Here is a 9,352-nt window from a genome sequence, read left to right on the forward strand (position 1 = left end):
ATTAATGTTTCCTAATACCAAACGCATGGTTTCTTTTGACTTCACACTTAGCCAAATTTTACTAGTTAAAACCCAACTCAAAGCTACTCAAAGAAAATCTATTCAATACTTAGAAATTTCCTTCTCTTTGACATAGGATTTAACTTATAATTAGTTAATTCCTTTAATTACCTACTTAAGTAGGGAATTTGAAATCCGGGTTTCACACATTCATCTCTTTTCTTCATTATTCTTTTCGATTAGCATATCTCTCTCCTTTCTTTTACTTTCCTTTGGATTGAACTATTTCATTGTTACTTATTGTTTATTTTTTCGTTTCCTATTTCAGGCGGCAGGCTCCAAGAAATTGTTTCTCGTGCTGCTGAGATTGTGGGTGTTGCTTGGATTCTCTCCCTTCTTGCTTTGGATCTTGGGATTATGAGGGCTTGACGTGATTGCTTTGGATCTTGGGATTATGAGGGCTTTAATCTCAGCCTTGATATGTTTCAAGAGAAGGATTTCGTTGGCTGCTTGTAATGTTGTTCTGTATTTGTCCACCATGTCGTTTGGGCAGTAAAGTTTGGTGAAGTTCTCTGCAATCCAGCCTCTTATGTTTGTATTTATTGTTGTTAAATTTAATTTTGATTTCCATTTTCATTCTGTTCATCCTTTTCTTCACATCCTAAGGTACGATCCTTTTTCGATCTTGGCCTTCGTGTTCCAAGAGGGATTTCTTTCTCATGTGTGTCTTGATTATTGTTATTTGTTTCTGAAGTATTTCATCATCTAAATTACTATCCAAAATTGAAATAGAAATCACATAGATCTATTTTAAAGAAGTTGAAGAAAATATCATTTCTCTGTTGTAATCTAACAAACTAAAAATAGAGCTATAAATGTGAGAAAAAGAATGAGGAGAACTTATCTTATAATCACTATGATTTCTTTGAGAGATTTGAGTAAAACTGCTCCAATGCACAGTGGAAGCAGGTATTTATCATTGAGCCACAAAGCTCATCTTCTTTACTTTTTCTTCATTTTTTGTTTGCAATTCTCTCCATAGTTTCAAGCTCCATAATGTATATGCCCTTTCTTTCAATCAAGATTGTTCTGCATTTTGCATTTGAAGTTGAGAAGAATAGTTGAAACGTGTATTTTAAGTGTTCAAAGTAAAGGAAAACATGTGTAAAACTCAAACAATTTCTTTATTTCTTTTCCTTTGTTGCTTTGTTTGTTTTAGTGGTTATGCCACCACCAACCTACCCAATACCCCACGTCCGAACAGTTGAGTATTGGAAAACATCAAAGTTAAGGTAACCAACAATGTTGTTCTTCTCAAACTAAAATCTTTTTTATTCCATTTTCGTTTGTTTTATTTGCTTTTGATGTGAGTTTTTTGGGCATTAGGCTCTGTTGAGGATCCCTTTCCTATGAAATGGAGTGCTATTATTCAATATGTCTTGGGTTTTCATCTATCAAACATAAACACGTATACAGTTATAATTTATATGCATCTTCCTCTTCCATTGATGAAAGAAGAATGTCACTGGTTCCTTTCTTTATATTATTTATGTTGTAGAAAAAATGTAGATCCCTTCAGCTGTTTATCACTCGCTCAGTTTTGGATCTCATGCTCCTCTTGTTCATCTTACTTGTGGGGTTTTATGGCCTTTTCAAGACTGAACTTTATTTGTCGATTCAGTAGTGCCAAGATATATCCAAGGAAAGGCATCAGAATCGCCCGGGTTAATTCTCAGTTGATTTTAGTTACCATATTTTAGACATGTTTTGAGATATACATATGGATTTCCGAATCTCTAGAATGAGACTTTCTTCTCAGGTGATTCTGTTTGTCTGACTTTTTTCTCTATCATTATGTTAGATGTTTCTCTTTGCCAACTCAAAATGTAAGAAGTACTTCCATAACTGGCTGAAGTCTTGGAAATGCAAGAGGTACTTACACAACTGGAACATTAACCTTGAATAAGTTCATTGTTGACCAATCCTTTATTGAAGTAGTGAGAGGTGTGGATAAAGAACATGTTTGCATTAATCTTGGATGATTTTTGAAGAATGAAATGTAGGGGGGTTTGTCTTTTTTATCTTTTTTAGAAAGTTATATTGTGTTGTTCTATTGATATGAGAGTTTTATTTAGGATAATAAAATGTTGATCTTTGGAGATTAATATTTTTTAGTTCATTTGAAAAACATAGGTCTTAGGGGTTATTGGTTTGTGACTTTGCATCGAGAGACTTGAGTTTTATTAAGAGATATTGACGGGAAAGAGACTTTCTTGCAATGTTTTGAGGATCAAGGGGGTATTGAAAATGTTGGTTCTTAATGTTTACAAAGTTTAGTTCTTGAATTCATGCTAAATTTAGTTTTGTTCCTAAGTCGGTTGGTTCAAATGCATCAATGAAAAAATTGATGATTGATATCCAGACATTGTTGGTATGTTGCTCTATGATTATTTTGTTGCTTTATGATTATTGTGAAGTTGATTGGTGAGAAGAGAATCATTAGGTTTCCTACCTATTGTTTAAAATGGCATAAACATTTTGTTGAGTTCATTGAGTTGGGTAAAATAACTAAGTTTACTCTATTGAGTTCTTCTTGTCAAGAAAACTGTTACAATTTCTAAAGATTTTTCCTTTGTGGGTATTGACGGCCTGGAGAAGCTTTCATGATTTAATGTAGTAAACATTGTTTTCCATGGGAGGCATGAAGTATTGTTCAAATATCTTGCATTATCTAAGTTAGAGTTGAATTTTTTTTATTTAACGCTACCCCGAGCGTCACAACGCTCTGAAGTTAAATCATCACCATTGTTGCAACGCTCTTCCAGAGAGTTGTGATGCTATGAAGATTGACGGAAGTTCAACATCACGCGCGTGCAACCCAGCATCAGGGGGAGCGTTGTGACGCCCCTTGACGCTCATCAATTTGCGCTGCAATGTTGCAACGATATTTCCAAGCGTTGCGACGCTGCGAGAAGCCTATAAATAGGACGTTCGGATCCAACATTCAACACACCTCAATACAATTCAAAATAGAGTAAAATTTAAGAGTTAGTCTGGTTTTGGGAGCCACTAAAGTCGAATTGCTGAGCAATTATCGCCATAGTCAGCCTTGATTCTTTTTCAATCATTGTAATTCTGATATGTCTTTTAGAGACTAGGTAATTTTCTTAGAATAGTTTGTATGTCTTGAATCTTGAAGGTGTATTAATTAAATTTAATCCATTGTTGTGAACCCTTTGGGTGGATTTGTTCTAATTTCAATAGAGTTTTGATAAATTTTTTTGACAAATTAATTTGTTGAAATTTTTGTATTCAAAATCATTCTAACCTATGCATTATTGATTGATTAAGTTGCACTTTTTCTGGCCAAACACATGTATGACTACAATCTTTCACAATAAATCATGCTATAATATATCGTTTTTACGGCTTGTAGTATATCCTTTCCTTAATGCTTTTCAGTTTTAACTTGTATGTCGCTAAAAAGAAAAAGTTTTAAATTGAATTAATGTTGGTTTGGATTTTTATCAAAATTGACTAATTGGGCTATTAAAATTTCTAATAGATTGACGGGTTCACAAGATTGGTAAAATTAATTAGTGCCTATGATAGAAAAAACCTTTTTTCTTTGCTAAGTCTTGTTTTTCTTTGTTTGTTTATCAATTTACTTTACAAAAACACAAAATCATAAAAACCCCTTTTTACGTGTAATTCATAAATTATCCTAGTTGATTCAACAGTCTCTATGTAGATTCGATCCCGATCTTATCGCTTTACTGCATTTGTGGTACAATTCTTGGATCGGTGAAAATAAATTACCTTTGCTCGGGTCGAGGCGGTTACGACAACGCTAGTCCCAAATTCCGACCAATGACATAGGTAACTTGACCTTAATCCTAAGCTAACTATGAACTTCTGTTTATTCAATATTATTCTTAGATTTGTATGGGTAAGGGTTAGCTCAACAACGCCGGCTCAATAAGCCTCCCATTTGAGGGGTAACACCGTGTAAATAGCTGGGGACATAGGGTGCAAGACAGAATTCGCTCCTACTCGCTTTTAGGGTTAGTAGTAAGGTTGTTCTCTTCAGTACTGATTCCAGGTCTTGAACAAGGAGCCTCACCCTCTCACTGGCCCAGGAGGGATTCGGATTATTGATTGGATCACAAACCAATTCTTCATTAGAGGATCAGTGGAACTTAAGGAGCAAGATGTAATCTCGGGGGTAAAATAGCAATTGGCCTAGCCGTTATGACAAACAACCTGTGAAGGGCCGACTTACCGATTACGATTAAATCAAGTAGAAACAAATATATTTACAGTGAGGGGAGTACAACTACTGGGCTTTAGTGGAGTGACCTGGTAATTAACAAATGTTGATTAATTCGGTTTAAAGAGTTTAGCCAATTAATCTCGGATCGTTGGAGTCCATGATTTGTAGGTCCATTAGGTCTATTTACTAGCTCACAAACAGATAAGTGAATTTAAACGTTCAAATTAAAATTTAGAGAATTAGTAATTATATATGATATAATTACACGTTTACTTAGTGAATTAAACGAAATTGGAGAATTGAATAATACTTAAATTTGATTTAAATATTGGTTACATGAATATAGACTCATGATTGAGGAGTTGGTGGTTAATTAATTTAATATTTTATGTTAAATTAATATAATTAATTAAAATTTTTAATTAATTATCAATTATTAATTTTATATGAAATTAATTATTGAGTTAATTATACATAAAATTATTAAAGTTTAATTGATATTAATTATGGAATTGATATCTTAATTATATTTTTAAAAAATTATTTTTCAAAAATAAAAAGAAATTTTTTTTCAAATAATTGAAAATTCAATTTTAAAATTGGAAAACCCATTTAGTGGGTTTTTCCAAGATTACTCAAATTTCCACTTGATTTCTCAAAGGAGGAGGTGTCTTCTTCATGTTAAATAGAATTGCACGCTGAATTAAATAAGACTCAAGTCAATTTTACTGAGTTCAATGGTCATGCAATTAAAATTCTGGACTGAGGTTCGTAGAGAGAGGTTTTTCTTTTATCCTAACAAAACCATAGTTTTCCCTCTTCAAATTCTCTCGATTCAAGCTTGTTTTGTATACCACAATCCAATCTAAGGTCCAAAAAAATAGTGGGGAAGATCAAATGGTGGTCTACATCCATTTGGATTGAAGATTGTTGCTAAATTCATGGATTGAAGAGGTTCTACAAATATAATTTCTGAAACCCTCTTTTTCCTTATGAACATACTAAAATTGATTGCTAAATTTAATGAATTAGAATACTTATTGATCCTGATTTCTTCCACTAATTGCATGCTAACTCCATCATATATGATATAATTAATATAATGTCTTTGATACATTATAATATAAGTTTAATTTGGGAGGTAATAAATATTTGAATATGAGTCAAATATTAATTATATGAATTGGATTCATATAAAAACTATAGGTTAAATTTAATATGAGTTTGATTTATATTAACCATAGATTTATTGAAAGAATTTCAAACTATAGATTATATTATATTTGACATAATATAAACTATAGGTTATATGTTATATTAGATATATATATAGTATAGTGTATATTATATGATAAGTTAGCTATCATGTAATTATATTATATTATATTATATTAAAAAAAAGTTGTTTTTTAAATTTAATTTTTGAATTAAATTAAAAAGGGGAGTTATGAAAATAACCCTCCCTCCTCCTCCCTCTAATTCTCTCAATTAAAACGTGGGAGTGGGGTGGTTTTCAATCAATTGTCTTCTTCTCAAAACACAAAAGGTCTGTGATTTTCTTCTACATTTTCCCAAAAATCAATCTCTGAGAAAAAAAATTCCTCTTAAAATTATTAATCCCTCACTCAAAATTATCTTACGAAGCCCACCACTCTCGTGATTCTCAACCCTTAAGAGAGTACAGTAGTTTCCATTCTGGTGGTGTCCAACCAATTGGCTTTTGGAGTGTTGTGTTATTGTGATCGATTGCCAATGAGAGTTCGTGACCTTTTGGAGAGGATTCGTGAAGAATACACGACTTCAAGGGTATGTGTTTGTAAACCGTAATTTCCTCTCTTATCTCTGTTTAAAGCATATTGTAAATTTGTGTGCATAATGTTTCTATCTCTTTAATTTTATGTTTCTATGAAAAATAAAATAAAATTGGGATTCGATCACGCTTCTGAAGGAATCGAATTCCCATAGAAGCATGTGAATGCCTTGCATTTAGACATTTGTTTCTTATGGAAACAAAAACATTAAAATAAAACATACATCAGGCAAATCAAAAATTTCACTTCGAATTCTGGACCTCTGTTTAGAAAGACAAGCAAGCTATCTGTTAGCAGTAGTAGAGATATGAGCACTTTCTGGTTCCATCTTTCTTTCGTTAGTTAACCCACCTTTTTCTAAAAGGGATTGTAGTAGGATAAACATTCAAATAAAACATAAGCAGAAGAAATCAAAACTCACATTTGTTGATTCCTCTAGCTTTCCTCTTCTACCGTTATCCAGAATCTCGAACTTCTCCAAGAAAGACACCACCGATAAAGTTACCTTGCTATTCTCTATGATTCCATAGTACTTGGAAGAGTGGTCTCGAAGAACTTTTGAGGAGGAAAATGGTAGAGAATTTCTAGAGAAATGTTAGAGAGAAGGTAGATGTTTGGAGGCTAGGCCTTTTGTGTAATAAAAATCCCTTGCCCTAGATAGGCTATAAGGATATATTTATATGGAGAAGGGATAAACCATTCTCCAAGAATTTTCCTTTATACCTTAGTGTTAATTAATTAAACAACCTTTAATTAAATAACCATATATTAAATCCTATTTAATATACATTTAATTAATTATCATAAATATCATATATTTATATTAACCTCTAATCTCCTTTATTTCTTAATCAATTAATTAATAGAATTAATCGATTAAATAACTATATTAAATCATATTTAATGTGGAGTTAACTAACATATAAATATCACATATTTATATGTATATATCTCTTTATGAATCCAATTCATATAAATTTAATATTTGAATCTTATTCAAATAAATCTTTGTTACATTATTTGGATTATATATCATATCTGTAATTAACCATTATATATTAATCTCATTAATATAAAATTCCCTCATTTGATTTGAGCAATCTAAATCATTCCTCATTAGTATCCTTTAGGGAGTTAACAAGTAGACCTTATGGACCTACAGATTAGAAGCTCCAATGATATGAGATTAATTGATTAAACTCCTTTACTCCAGTTAATCAATATTCATTAATTATCGATCACTCCATTAAAGACCAATAGTTGCACTCTTTGCACTGTAGATATATTTCTATGTCCATGGATATAACCAATCAACAGAGTGATAACTCTTCACAAATGCTCATAACTATAGCTAGGTTAAAATATCGTTTTACCTCTACAGTTACATCCAACTTCTTAAGGATCACCGATTCCTCTAATGAACAAGCAGTTTGTAGTCCAATTATAAACTAACACCGCTTGGGCCAGTGAGAGGTGAAGTTCTCATTGTTCAAGATCCGGAACCAACTATTAAATGAGCAATTTATCTACTTTCTGAAGGAATAAGAAGATGTGAATTTCATCTTTTGTAGTTGTATTCCCAACTCCCTAATCAGAAAAATCTCCAAAATGGTAGGCTTATTGAGTCGACTATCATGGTCACTCTCACCCATACAAATCAAAGGACTGTCGTCATAAAAGGGAGTTCACAACTCACTCAGGATTAAGGTCAAATCTCCTATGGTCATCCTAGTGAAATATCAATTTCTTCAAATAACGATGTTATAAAGAGAAACCAATTATTTCATGGTCCAATCTATGTATAAACTCCTTTATACAAGATACACTCACTCACATGTCTTTACATAAACAATATGGTTCACTTGTTTGTAACATTTACATCTCACGTAACAATTACAAAGTGGGTCGTATCTACAGTGTTCCTAGGATAAGACACCCAACCTTCATCCATTTACTACAGACCTTTTATGTTAGTACTTGAACATAAACCACTTATATGTCAACCACATAATCTTCAAGTAACATCATATAATATTGGGTATTAGTTTATTGGATTAAATTAATGTTGTCTAAATGTCAAAAAAAAATACTTCTGATTTTATTAGATAAATAATTTGTGTTAACAAAATTACAAACCACGAGATACATTAGATTTACGACATCAATCTGAACAATCTCCCACTTGTCCAAAGTTAGTGGAATGTATCATAATACAATAAAAGACGAGTGGTAACGTAAAGTATCAATATACAATACAATAAACTAGGGCATACAATATACCCAATAAAGTCTTCCACTTTCCCTAACTTAGGTGACTCATATCTCGTAAACCCAGACCCTCTAGGTGACCCTAGAAAACTGTAGTCGTTAGAGGCTTTGTAAATAGATCAGCAATATCATACTTTGAGGCAATCTTTGTGACGATCTTTAATGATCTAGATCTCGAGAACAAATTGCGCCTCACCCAAATATTTCATTTGGAACTGGGCAGCTAGCCATTCTTTTACATCTATCAATAAGCCTACATCATTCCCAATGAGTAGGATACCAACCACATACAATACAAGGAAAGCTACTGAGCTGTTGATGATTCTCTTGTAGACACAAAGCTAAACAACATTCTGATTAAAGCCATATGATTTGATCGTAGTATCAAATTTTATATTCCAAGATCGAGATGCTTGTTTCAGTCCATAAATGGACCGATTGAGCTTGTAAACCTTTTTTTCTCGACATTATTCAATGAATCCATCTAGTTGATTCATGTAGATGGTCTCTTCAAGATTACTATTCAAAAAAGCAATTTTAACGTCATTTTCCATATCTCATAGTCATAATATGTGGTATGGACAAGAGAATTCGAATAAACTTTCAGATGACAATAGGTGAAAAAGCTTCTTCATAGTCCACTCGCTCCATCTGGGTATAACCCTTTGCCACTAGTCTAGTTTTAAAGGTTTGTACCTTTCCATCTACACCCTTTTTCCTCTTGTAGATCCACTTACAACCTATAGGTTTTACCCCATCATATTGATTTACAAACTCCAGAAAGATTGGAGTACATAGACTCAATTTCTTGATTTATGGCCTTAATCCATCCATCATTGTCAACATCTTCCATTGCCTTTTTGTAAGACAATGGATCCTCAATACCATCATCAGATATGATGTTTTGGGTTTCTGTTAAACCCATCTAGTGAAGAGGTGGATTCACAACCCTCTCATTACGTCGAGACAATCTCAACTCTTGAGATGGATTAGCTTAACT

General features: G+C 32.4%; 1 long non-coding RNA gene across 1 annotated transcript; it reads left to right on the forward strand.

Moving 5' to 3' along the window:
* Nucleotides 1-231: 231 nt before the first annotated feature.
* On the forward strand, nucleotides 232-3,289 carry LOC150033726 (uncharacterized). The gene is made up of 2 exons (XR_016532291.1): nucleotides 232-1,932; nucleotides 2,826-3,289. It is a non-coding gene; the product is annotated as an uncharacterized LOC150033726 (long non-coding RNA).
* The last annotated feature ends 6,063 nt before the right edge of the window (nucleotides 3,290-9,352 follow it).

Source organism: Benincasa hispida, chromosome 9 (assembly GCF_027475165.1).
Source record: "Benincasa hispida cultivar pf3 chromosome 9, pf3_genome.v1.1, whole genome shotgun sequence".
NCBI classification, from domain to species: Eukaryota; Viridiplantae; Streptophyta; class Magnoliopsida; order Cucurbitales; family Cucurbitaceae; genus Benincasa; species Benincasa hispida.